Genomic DNA, 12,459 nt, shown 5'->3' on the forward strand with positions numbered 1-12,459 from the left:
ATTTTTCATTAATTAGTTAGACACCCTGATTCTAAAGTTCTTCCAGAAAACAGTCAAACAAATAAGAATGGCCAGGGAAATTCAGAAATAAAAGAGTGTGAGAGAAGATTAGCCCTACAGGAGATGAAAATATATTATAAAGTTAAAATAATAAAAGTAAAATAAAAAAGTAATACTGGCACATAAACAGACAGGTATAACAAAGGAACAAAATTGAAAATCCAGAAATAGACCCACATATGGATGGAAATATAGTTAATGATAAAGGCGACATTTCAAATCAATGGGGGAAAGATGGATCATTCAATAAATGGGGTTGAAACCTCTAGGTAGCCATTTGGGAAAAAATATTAAGATATATCTATATTTCATGCCTTATACCAAGATAAATAACAAATGTATCAAGGATTTAAATGTAAATATAAAAATTCTAAAAGGACTACAAGAAAAATGGAAAAATTTGTTTTTTATCTCAAAACCATATATATCTGTCAGAGTCCAATCAGGTGACAGAAACCGCATAGCGTTTTATTAACAGGAGAAAGTTAATATAAAGAGTTGTCAACTACGTAAAAGCACTGAAAGGACAAAAGGAGAATGAGCCGTGTGAAATAATAAGAAATATATACAGGGGGGCCAGCCCGGTGGCACAAGCAGTTAAGTGCGCGTGCTTCACTGCGCCGGCCGGGGGTTCGCCGGTTCGGATCCCAGGTGCGCACCGACGCACCGCTTGGCAAGCCATGCTGTGGCGGCGTCCCATATAAACTGGAGGAAGATGGGCACGAATGTTAGCCCAGGGCCAGTCTTCCTCAGCGAAAAAAGAGGAGGATTGGCAGATGTTAGCTCAGGGCTAATCTTCCTCACAAAAAAAAAAAAAAGAAGAAGAAGAAATATATATATATATATTGGTGTCTGCCCTGGGTTTCTGCTAATATTCGGCCTTTGACCCCGTTCCTGACACAGAGCTCCTAAAACCCTTATAATTTCCTGAGTGATAGAGGTGATAAGAGCCTCCTAGCAGAGCTCCTAAATCCCTTGGAATTTCCTGGGTGATAGGAGCATCTTTTGTTCTAATGTGGTGATTCTTGGTGGGCTCCCGGATGGTGGCTGGTCACTGGAAAGACTAAGGATGATTAGAAGTTTAGAACTTTCAGCCTCAAACCCTATCCTCTGTGGAAGGAATAGGGTCTAGAGACTGAGTCAATAATCCGTCATGCCTATGTGATGAAGCCTCCATAAAAATCCCTAAAGTATGGGCTCCAGGGAGCTTCTGGGTTGGTACAGTGTAATGCACCCCAATCCCAGGGGACAGAAGCTCCTGCACTGGGGACCCTTCCAGACCTTGCCCTAGGTACCTCTTCATCTGGCTGTTCATCTGTATCCTTAATCATATCCTTTATTACAAACCAGGAAACATAAGTTTTTCCCTGCATTCTGTGAGTTATTCTAGCAAATTATCAAACACAAGGAGGGGGTCGTGGGAACCCTCAACTTATAGCCACTTGGTCAGAAGTACCGGTGAAAACCTGGGACTTGCAACTGGCATCTGAAATGCAGGGCAGTCTTGTGAGATTGAGCCTTTAACCTGTTGGGTCCGCACTAACTCCAGGCAGAATTGAGTTAAATTGTAGAACACCCAGGTGGTATCCACCAAAAATAGAATTACTTGGAGTGGAAAATCTTACACTTTTGGTGTCAGAAGTGGTATGAGTAGTAGTAGCAGAAAAAGGAGTTTTCTTTTGGTATAAATAATGGGGAAAAAACCACAAATTTCATTTTCAGCCAAACTAGGAGACACATGATCCACAGACTCCAAAAACGCATAAAGGGTACCAAAAGCTGCTGTGTTCACTTCATAATCTTTAGGTAATTTGTTGTGGAAGCCCCTCGGGGTGGAGTAGGAAAGTAAAAAGCAAAATAGCCCAAGGGCAACAGATCTCAGAAACCCAGCATAAAGACTTGCTATAGGGAAGAGGCTCCACCTAAGGTGATAAGTCAACATCCCTTGCTTACAGTAAGACCTGTGATGGTTAAATGACCAATATGAGAAAAACGTTAGCAAAACTTTTTCCCCTGAACCTCAAACAGATAGGTACACCAGGGAAATTCAAAGGCAGCCAGCATTAATACAAAAAAAAAAAAGACAGGAAATTGCTGCAAAACTTACCAGGTACAAAGAATCACCAAAAAAGTCGCCATGAGATAGATGAAAATTCTGACCAAATATTTGGCTGTTACTTAAAAAGACTTAATGAAGAAATAGCCTCAATAAAGGAAGGATACAAAAAAGAAATATATAGTCCCAGGGAAGAAATGGTGAGAAGACAAGAGAAGATAAAACTCGATCTTGCACATTTGCAGAACTCAGAAGAGGTACAAGAAAAGAAAGAAAGAAACAAGACAGGAATCAAAACAAAAGTAGAGGAGCACAAGGGAGTATAAATACAGTGGAAAACACAGTAAAAGAGCTAGAGAACAGAAATGAAACAAGTATAGAAAGTGAAATGGAAGCAGAGTTTTTAAGTAAATCATAAAGAAATTGATACATAGAGAAGACAGACAGTGGAGATGCAATACGCACATAAGAGGAGTCTCCACAAAGAAGAAAAACAAAACAAGGGAACTGAACAAACAGTGCAGGAAAATGTTCCTGAACTAAAAGGCAACTTGACATACTGTATTCCCCGGGGAAATGGACACTATGAGACACATGAGACATTCAAAATAGAGAAACAATCTCTCTTCCTCTTTCTCTTCCTCTTTCTTTTCCCTTTCTCTTCTAATCGATTCAGTCCAAAAGTCATTCGGGGGCACCAAGCAAGATAGGCATGCATGGAGGGAGTGAGGGAGGGGGCTGCCGCAGCCCCAGAAGTAGTAGTGTTGGAAACTGAGCAGAGTAAGGAGGACAACTGTGTAGAAGAGTGCAATGGACTGAATGTTTGTGTCCCCCCCAAATTCTGATGTTGAAATCCCAATCCCCAATGTGACAGTATTAGGAAGTGGGGCCTTTGGGAGGTTATAGGTCATGAGGGTAAAGCCTTCATGAATGGGACTAGTGCCTTGACAAAAGGGACTTCTGAGAACTCCCCCGCTGTCTTTCCACCATGTGAGGATACAGCAAGAAGTCTGCAATCTACAACCCGGAAGAAGGCCCTCACCAGAACCCGACAAGGCTGGCACCCTGATCTCAGATGTCCGTTCTCCAGAACTGTGAGAGATAAATTACTCTTGTTTATAAGCCACCCAGTCTATGGTACTTTGTTAGAGCAGCCTGAACTGAGACAACAAGTGACCTGTCCTGGGATGTCAGAGCCTAAGGAGGGTGCCACATGGGGAACAGCTGGCTTGAGAAGTGTATCACGGCCCAAGTAGGGGTGAGGAGAGTGTCCATGCTAGAGGGCAGCCTGGCGTAGAGCATTGGAGCCTGAGTGGGTGAGGAGGGCTTCTGCGCGGCGGGACAGCTTGGCGCAGGGTGTTAGAGCCCAAGCAGCATGAGAATGGCCTCAGCACAGCAGGGGAGGCAGTCTAGCATGGAGCATCGCAGCCTGACCACGGCCTGGGGTCATGAGGAACAGCCAGGGTAAAGGGGCTATGCGTACTCAGCAAAGCTCAGAGACAGCAGGTTATCAGGACCGATGTGTACAAGATTGTGTACAAGGTGACAGGAAAGGGAGACAAGGAGCCATGGGTAGGTAAGATGGAAATGTGGGACACCTCCCCACTCCCAGACTCAGGAACTAGGGTGCCCAGCCCAGCATAGCACACAGTGCCCACCATAGCACACAGTGCCCAGCATAGCACACAGTGTCCAGCATGACCAGGAGGCCATAGGCTGCCCAGATCACGAGGCTGACCCCAGGGCTGTCCATGGGGACCAACACAACCACGGAGACATGAAGGTGCCAGAGCTGCTGAGGGACACGGTGTGCTGCAGGTCAATTTCCCTCCCTTCCCAGTGTCCCACCGCCAGGCTCTTGCCTGTCACCCTCTCACTTCTATTTCCCTCCTTCTTGCTCCCAGCTCAGGACTTCAATAGAAGCTGCCTCTCGTTGATCAGAGGCAGATGATCTGAGCCTCCTGCAAGAGTTAGTGATTACAGCAGCCCACGGGAGGCGTTTGAAACAAAGAACAAGCAGGCTTCTCTAAAGACCTGGGTTCCTGCCCTCTGCCCTCTGTCTGGCACCTTACTGAGTCAGACTTGTGTAAATGCAGAGACACTTGTTCCCAGGACAACTCAGCTAAGTTCCAAAAAGGAGAGGTTTTCATGCAAACTTCTAGTACTCACTCTCTAAAGCCATTGGTGCAGAATTAGTTGAAAAGGATTCTGTTCTTAAAAGGTAAACTCCAGGCAACTGCAGATGGAAAGATAGAATTCTTTGTGATGGGCAGATCAGCAAAGATATCAAGAGGTGATTCTTATAGTTCAGACAGCGTGGGATGAGGGTGACAGACGAGAAAGAGTCAGAATTAAGGATGAGGAAGAGATGGACAGGACCACAACAGAGATGTTTTCATCAATCACACCAAGATAAGGGTTTCCATATGAATTCCATAGTGTGAAGAGATTGGATTTAATGCCAGAATGACACTCTAGAACAGAGCTGTAATAAAACTTCCTGTGATGGTGGAAATGTTCTCTATCTGTGCTAATACAGTAGCCCTAGCTACATGTGGCTACTGAGCACTTGAAATGTGGCTAGATCAACTGAGAAACTACATTTTTAATTTTACTTAATTTTCATTAATTAAAATATTTAAATAGGCACATGTGGCTGGTGGCTACCATACTGGACAGTGCAGCTCTATAGAATTTGTGGTCATCGTATAATTGACTACTGGTATATTGTGTGAGTTATTTTGGGAGTTTTCAATTCAAAATCAGATAATCAAAAAATTATTTTTTATATAAATAAAGTTCTTAATTAAAGACCCTTCTTAAGTCGTGTAAGTCAAATTTGCAGAGCTGTGGGGTCGTGTGTAGGTAAGCTAAGCGAACTCGACTGCTAACTGTGGTCCAGATGGTGGTGTCCAGAGTGGGCAAAGCAAATGAGAAGCCACTTCTGGTTAGGCATTATTGGAGAATGATGATGACCAGTTGATACCTCGTGTTATGAAGAAGCTTTGTGAACAGGTAAAGTGCCATGCAGATATTCCCCCTGGAGTAGAATTCCCCAATGATGCCATCCCTACCTAAACCGTCTCCACAAAAGCCTATCAACAGAGGCCAGAAGAAGAGGCGGCATTGCTCTCTTCAGACCAGCAACACGGGGTTTGTTATGCCTGGGAAGTAACAGAGCAGGGGCAGCAAAGATGGGGATAGAAGAGACTAGATGGGAAATGAGGGGTAGAATGGGGTCAGCAGGAAAGGGAAATTATCTGGTGTCTGAGGTAAGAAATCAGCCATTTCTAAGAACCCTCTGGTAAGAATTTATTAATGTACAAAAAACATGCTACTCTGTCAACCCCAAAGACTCAGAAGCCATCTGAGACCCATAAACCTGCAGCAAGATGGGGGTGTGAGGTGACTGACCCCAGAGGTCAGCGGGGCCTGTGCCCTGGAGAGGCAGCTAGAAAGTAAGGCTAGAGCTTAGAAGTGCCGAGAAAATAATGGGGAAGAGGAATGAGCCAGCTCAGGGTTTTCTTGGTCTGAGAGGACTAGGGAGGCTGAGGCCTGTTGGCTATGACTGACCTAAACCAGTCCACCCACCTGTCAGACCTAAGTGTCATGCAGCCTCAGTAGGGGTCCCTGTGAGGCCATTGCCAGGTTGTCACCACTGGTGCGAAGGGGCAGACCCTGCCTGTGGCCCCACTTGCTCTCAGCAGTGGGTGTGGGGATGAAGAGGAGCCCCCGGGGGCCAGGAAACTTTGCTTTGGACATTGGGTTTTACTCTGAGCCTCAGGGCTGCCCCCCTCTGTAAATCAGAGATCCTAAGTGCCTCAAAGAATCTTGTAAGATTCAACCCAGAAGTCCCCAGATCTTGTCAGCCTGTGGATACAAATTCAATACTTCAGATTTCCTGCTCTTGCTCCCACTTGCCCATTCTAGGCTCCAGGGCCCTGAAAATTTCCCTCAAGTATTTTGGGGCGTTCTCAGGAGGTGTCTCACACGTGCTCACAATCCAGTCTGTCAGTAACAGTCAGTGTCAACTGTCTTGGCCCTGTGGTCTCTCCTGGCCTGCTCCTCTCTTCCAAGTCTCTGCCTAATCACTAGTGCCCCTGGTGAAAACGCAGTGTCTGCCCCAGGAGTGGTCTCTCCCGTGTTTCCAAAGCTACTGACTGAGGTGCTGGAGGTTCTGGGCTCCAGACAGAAATATCCCTGATTTTGTGAAATATTTGACTTCCTTAGTCCCGGAGCAACCCTGTTTGTTTCACCCAAGTGCCCAGACCTCAGCAGCCTGTGGCTGCCAAATAAGGTTATTTTAAAAAAAACACAACTAGTTTTTAATAATGAGATCCTCCTCTACCTCCCATCTCCCTCTCTCTGAAGTGGAAGCCCAGTTCAACGGTGCCTCCCTTCAGGTATTTTGAGGACCTTATGAATGCTTATGCTTTCTGTGGTTTCCTCTTCCTTGTCACTCACTAGCTTCCCCTGCCTGGAGAACTGATGTTCAGGCACATCTCTGGCGCCCAGACTCTGCAAATGCCAACCTCTGACCAGCCCTGCCGCGGGTCTGGGTGCTCTCCGAGTACATTGTACAAATATGCCCTGAAAAATAACAAGTGCTGTACTCACAGCTCGGAGAGTTCCTATATAGAAACTGAGAAGGAGACAAGCCTGTGAGATATATCTCTCCTCCTCTGAGTCAGAGAACAGCAGAGCTGGAGATGACTCAAAGTAATGCTCTTGTCCTACTTGTGAGGACAGCCCTGACCCTGCTGGGCCGGTCATCACCAGAACTCAAAATGGGTTGCAAGGGCCAGGCAGGGAGTGCCGAATTCTGGAAACCAGATCACATCAGCCTCTGCATGTTCTTAGCCTCACTCAGTTGTTTCAGATGTACACCCAAGGGTTCACAGGTGACTTCACCCCCTCCAGCTGCCAGGGAGAAGACAGTCATCATAGAAGTTCCGCCACTCCCAGAGTCCTGTAGGAAGTCTGAGCTGGCCCTGTGGCCCCTGTGCCTAAGGGTGAGTGGGTGAGGCCAGCCTGTAAGACCTCAGAGTTGTCATGCCCCACTGAAGATTCTGTGGATCTCCCATTGCCCTCCAGGCCTTGGCACTCAGGGAGACCTCTGCCAGAGTCGGGACAGGCCCTGGGCATCAGTGCCTGGGCTCCAGTATCAGGAGCTGAGCTCCATTCTAAACTCCCAACATGACTGACTGGTTTATAACTTGGCCCTCTTCTATCTCTACCTGAGACCTCCTCACTCATGCCCTGGCCAGCACCCCCAACAACCCTGCCCTGAAGAAACATATCTTGTTCCATCTTCTGCTTCCTCACTAGGCACAGTCGTCTTCCTCGCCCCCAGCAAGCCACAAAGCCAGTGCCAGGGGCAGCCTCCAGGGCAGCGAAGGGAGAGAGTCCCTCAGCAGGTGGAGCTCTGGGTCCAGAACACAGGGCAGAAGGTGAAGGAGACGTCCGTCAGTCCTTCAGAGAGCAGCAGGTGGAGGAGACGTCTGTCAGTCCCTCAAAGAGCAGTTATGAGGAGAGGCAGAGGGGTCCTCATGGTGAGGAGCCAGGGTGGGAACCTCCAGAGGCTTCCCAGTGCCTCCTTGGGTCACCAGCAGCCTCCATGACACAGGCAGCGTTGATCCCTGCTGGAGGTGGAGGGGCAGACCAGCGTCAGTTGCTTCCCTCAGAGGGGAGAAAAACGGAAGACTCCAGACTGAAGGGGGTCTGGGCACTCTCCTGAGCCAACTGCAGCCCCTCCCTGTGGCCCTATGGTCCATATCCCAGGAATCTCCAGCTCCTAGAAGGCCTCAAATCATGTTTGACACATAGCACATACTCAGTAAATATTCGCTGAATGAATGGATGACTCTGAAAGTAAGGCCTGCTTACCAGTAGCTGCTGGTTTCATGGCAAAACAGGTTGCAGCTTCTATATCCTTTGTGTACGGGGAGGATGCCCCGTGCTCTCACTGTCTCAGTCTCCGTCCCTCAGCAAGGACTCTATGGGACTGCCACAGTGCCCTGTTTGCAAGTCTCACTCGGCATGGACAGCATCAGGGCCTGGGAGGCCCCCAAGTTTCCCTCAGTTTTATACTAGTCTGGGCAGGATCCTGCCCTCACTCCTGTCAGACTGGTTTGGATGGCTCCACATCACAGGGCCTACACTCCTGAAAACAGCATCATAAACACCTCACGGTGTCATCTCTCCCACAGCCCAGCCTCACTTTCCTGGGGTAGCCACCTGCTGTGGCCAGGAGAGGAGCAGAGGCAGACAGCGCCCTCCTTGACCGTGTCTCCTCAGAGGATCTGAAGGAAATCCCTATTAAAGCTTTTTCCCCACAGATGTTTAGGCAAGTGTGAGTAGACACTTCCCCTGAGGAGTTCATTCACTCATTCCACACGTTTCTCACATGCCTTCCCCATGTCAGGCACCGTCCTAGGAACCGGGGTACAAACACAACAAACTCCTTGCTCTCCTGGAGCTCACCTTCTAGTGCGGGAAGAAGGACAATGAATAAACAAATAATACTTTGGGCCATGCTAGGTGCCAAGAAGAAAAAGCAATCAGAATAAGGGGATACAGACGGCTGGGAAGGACAGGAGTGCATGTGTTATCCGAGGAGGAGTCTTCAGAGAAGGGATTCCCAATAAAGTGAATTTGAGCAGAGACCTGGAGGAAGTGCGGGAGTGAGCTATGTGTGTATCTGGGGGGAAATGGGCCAGGCAGAGGAATTAAAAACACAAAGATCCTGAAGCAAGAGTGTCTGGTATGTCTGAGGAACAGCCAAGCGTCCAGTGTGGCTTAAGTGAGGGGAGCGGGGTAGATTTGAAAAGTAGGAAGAAACCATATCATGAACGTCATGGTAAAGATTTTACTTTTATTCCAAGTGACGTGGGAAGCCATTAAAGGGTTCTCAGCAGAGGAGAGACATGATCCAACTTGAATCATAAAAGAAACACAGTGGCTGCTGGGTGCAGAGTAGACTAGAGCTGCGTGAGGGTCGGGGCAGGGAGACAAGGCTTTGCAGTAATCCAGCTGAGGGATGATGGTAGCCTGGACTAGAGTGGGCATGGTGGAAGTAGTAGGAAATGGATGGAATCTGGATATAGTTCAATGGTAGAGCGAACAGGATTTTCTGATGGATTGCATGTGCAGTATTAGAGAAAGATAAAAGTCAAAGATGACTCCAGGGATGACTCAGAATGCTGATCTGAACAAACAGCAAGAATGAAGCTACCACGAGGAAATGCTTTCAACCCTGGGATCTTTTATTTCTCTGAAAAGAAAATGAAAATCAAGAATCAGGAAAGGGACGTGCCAAGGACCCGGCCACAGTAATCACAGTCCACTGAAGAGGGTGACCCTGCAAATGTCCATGCTGATGGGCATGTAAGTACTCAAGGGGCACAATGAGGACATGATACTGATGGTGGGCATGTGGTACGAATGCAGGTGAGCCCACAGCACATGTGGAGGGTGACACTACAGGTGTGCGTTGGGGTATGCATGTGCCATAAGGTACACTCAGACAGAATCCTGTTAAAGTAGTAGCCTGGAAGGGCAGCTACTCACCTTGTTGGACTAATGAATGTACTAGACCTTTGACTTGAATAGTACAAGAAGATTCATCCAGCCCTAATATCATCTATAGCAAAACCTCAAGGTTTTATTTGGGACTTTATATAGACATCAAAAGGATTAGCTGAGAATGAGGAGCACATACTGTGGAACAAGAACTACAATCACTTTACTCTAAAATCTCATAGACAATAAAATAAATGCTATGCAGAAGGTTCTGACATTGGCCTTCAGTTTCTCCTCACTTAGAAGATGGTGAAAATCCGTAACTAGTGTGGCCAAGAGAACAGTCTCCTCCCTTTAGATTTCCTCTGCCCAAGGATTCTTCCACATCTTCCTTTGTAGGTACCACACTGAGATGATCCCATGTGGTGTAGTTTGCTCTGGGATGTTTACTTCTTGCTTCAAACCATTTGTTACTATTCATGGTCAAGGATTCACAGTTTTGGCTTATGTCTGTATTTCAAAGGAGGATTTGCTTCTCTCTAACATGCTGTATAAAATGCTGAATGTTGGCTCTGTTTGTCAACCCAAGAAGGCTACGTGATGGGGCAATTCTTTTTTCCCTGCCATGCTGTGTTTTCTCTCTGGGACCAGCCTCCTCTGTGAGCTTCTGCAGTGGGAGGGATACCTTAAAGCCCTTTGACACACACACCACACAGGGGACCACGAACACTGAGGGTGAGCGAGAAGGAAAAACTCTTCATTTCCTCTTCTACTATACCAGCTAAAGGAGAAAACTGTTTCTTCATCTAGTACCCTCAGTATTTCATTCTGGTCACCAAATGTGGGTTTTTTCCCCACACCAAGCAATTCTCCAATTCTCTGCAGACATCAACTAGGTGTTCTATAATTCAGTTCAATTCTGACACTACCTACCTTGGGTTGGAAGAGACACCACAGGTTAAGGGCTAGTCCCAGAAGACTTCCCCCCCACCACCATTACTTCCACTCAGACACCAATCACAATTCCAGGTTGTTACCTGTGCTTCTGACCTACTGCCTATAAATCATCCGAGGTTCCCAGGTTCCCACAACAACCTCCTCAGGTTCAATAATTTGCTAGAGCAGCTCACAGAACTCAGGAAAATAGTTTACTTACTAGATTACTGGTTTATTACGAAAGGATGCAACTCAGAACTGCCAGATGGAAGAGATGCATAGGGCAAGGTATGGGCGAGAGAGTGCAGAGTTTCCATGCTCTCTCCAAGTGTGTTATCCTCCCAGTACCCCGACATGTTCACCAACCCAGAAGCTCTCTGAACTCTGTTATTTAGGGTTTTTATGGAGGCTTCATTATGTAGGTATGATTGATTAAATCATGGCCGTTAGCGATTAATTCAATCTCCAACCCATCTCCCCTCACCAGAGGTCAGGGGATGGGGCTGAAAGTTCCAACCCTCTAACTACCTGGCTGGTTCCCCTGGCAACCAGCCCAATCCTTAAGGGCTTTCCAAAAGTCACCTCATTAACATAAACTCAGATATGGTTGAATGGACTTGTTATGAATAACAAAAGACACTTTTATCTCTCATTGCTAAGGAAATTCCAAGGATTTTAGGAGCTCTGTGCCAGGAATGGGGATGAAGACCAAATATGTATTTTTTATTGTAAATCACAGTATCACAGTGAGACTGCTGCACTACCAGGAAGTTTTCAATAATATTATGTATATGTTTTTCCTGTGGAAATGCATCTCTAGTTTAATGACAAAATGAGACAGCATAATCTACTTTCAAAATCTCCATTCCTGGCACTCTATAAGTAGAAGATACAATCTCCATTCCTGGCAGTCTCTAAAGTAGAAAATACCAGTAGCTTTTCCTTGACACCAAGGACCAGTGGTGATTTATTTTTGAATTTATGAGCATAACTTGACTCCTTGACTCACCTTCTCACAGCCTCAGAATCACCCCAATGGTATGCGAGTCATACTCTCGGAATTATAGAAGTGTGAAGTGTCTGAGATAGTATAGGGCCTCCTGGTCAGTTTTGCCCTTGCCTTAGTCAGAGACATTGGATAAAGTCATAGATCTCCCTGTCTCTAGGACCCCCATTTCTTATTTTAAGCCAAGGAAAGCCCTACTCTACTGCCCAAGTGTGAGAAATAGCCAGGATTTTCCCTCTGAGAAACCATAACAAGCAGGGAGAACCCCACCCCATCCAGGCACGTTCATATTCAGGGAAATGCCTCTGGCTGTAACCTCTAATATTCAGTTGGCCTCTCCTTCAGGGGTCAATAGAACATATAAGATTATGACAGCACTGGCCTCATGCACAAACATTCAGAGAATACAGGCAGACAGACCCATAGCTACCATAGCTTATCTAAGCTAGAATAACTGTGCCCAGAACCCAAAATATACCACAATCCAGATAGCTGTTGTTTTATTGTCTGTTGTGAAAGAATAGGCATTCAAGGTTTATCTCACAGTGGTGTCGTTACTTTGCATGGGCTTAGGGCGAGGGAGTGGAATTCAAGCCTGCACTAGCCATGTTGTTTCTTAGAATACCAACAGAATGACAGAAGGAAGTTGAGGAAACTATTTCCCACCTGGGAAATAAAAGCTTTGGAGAAATGCTCTGCTTGAGACTGGATGCTTCACTTGGAGAGCAAGGGATTATTCCATGTTATGCAAGGTCACTACACTAAGAACATCTAAGAAGATTTTCCTCACAATTTTGAAAATGGGAAATTGATATAAACCAATTCTCCACAAACATACAATTCCTTAAGAAATTGGGTTCTGTCCTGGAAAGGGAAAGGG

This window comes from Ceratotherium simum, chromosome 11, assembly GCF_057802395.1.
Source record: "Ceratotherium simum simum isolate JZ-2026a chromosome 11, ASM5780239v1, whole genome shotgun sequence".
Classification (NCBI taxonomy): Eukaryota; Metazoa; Chordata; class Mammalia; order Perissodactyla; family Rhinocerotidae; genus Ceratotherium; species Ceratotherium simum.